Below are 1,213 nucleotides of genomic sequence, written 5' to 3' on the forward strand. Positions count from 1 at the left end.
GCAGAGTGCTGGTGTTCCGGTGTAGTGGGGACACACACGCGTTCTCACTGGCACCATGTGGGGACCTGGCACCACCTTACCCACCTGTTTATCCACTTTAACCAGCTGTTTATCCACTTTAACCAGCTGTTTACCCACTTTAACCAGCTGTTTCTTTACTTCAACCAGCTGATTACCCACTTTAACCAGCTGTTTATCTACTTTAACCTGCTGTTTACCCACTTTAACCAGCTGTTTATCTACTTTAACCTGCTGTTTACCCACTTTAACCAGCTGTTTATCTACTTTAACCTGCTGTTTATCCACTTTAACCAGCTGTTTATCCACTTTAACCAGCTGTTTACCCACTTTAACCAGCTGTTTATCTACTTTAACCTGCTGTTTACCCACTTTAACCAGCTGTTTACACACATTAACCAGCTGTTTATCTACTTTAACCAGCTGTTTTTCCACTTTAACCAGCTGTTTACCCACTTTAACCAGCAGTTTTTTTTACTTCAACCAGCTGTTTACCCACTTTAACCAGCTGTTTATCTACTTTAACCAGCTGTTTACCCACTTTAGCCAGCTGTTTATTTACATCAACCAGCTGTTTGAGTTTCTTCTGCCATATTTTCAGTCTATCTGAACCAGCAGCTGCAGCTTCATACTGAACTACAGACAGATTGAAGATTTTCATTCACAAGTTTAAGATGTTTTTCCTCAGATTTATTCACAAACTCTGGACTTCCACACCGACAGAGAGTTTTGGTAAAACGGGACGCGTTATGAAAGTTTGTTTTCTGGATAAGTACCAGAATCATTTCAAAGTCTCAGCTCCAATCCAGAAATTCTTTATTAAAGTATATAAACAAAAATAAAGAACAATCAAACACAGAAGTGAAGATTCAAACATTAAATATGATGAGAACATTTGAATGTTTTTTAAACAACCACACAGTGAAAATACAACAACACAACTGATGTGAATCACTGAAAACTATTTAACAAGAGTGAACTGAGCTGGAAGGTAGACCTAGAACTCACAAGGAGAAATACATATCTCATCTAGCCCAGGAACACCTGGAAATAGATAGATAGATAGATAGATAGATAGATAGATAGATAGATAGATAGATAGATAGATAGATAGATAGATAGATAGATAGATAGATAGATAGATAGATAGATAGATAGATAGATAGATAGATAGATAGATAGATAGATAGATATT

This window comes from Amphiprion ocellaris, chromosome 17 (genome assembly GCF_022539595.1).
Source record: "Amphiprion ocellaris isolate individual 3 ecotype Okinawa chromosome 17, ASM2253959v1, whole genome shotgun sequence".
In the NCBI taxonomy this organism is placed as follows: Eukaryota; Metazoa; Chordata; class Actinopteri; family Pomacentridae; genus Amphiprion; species Amphiprion ocellaris.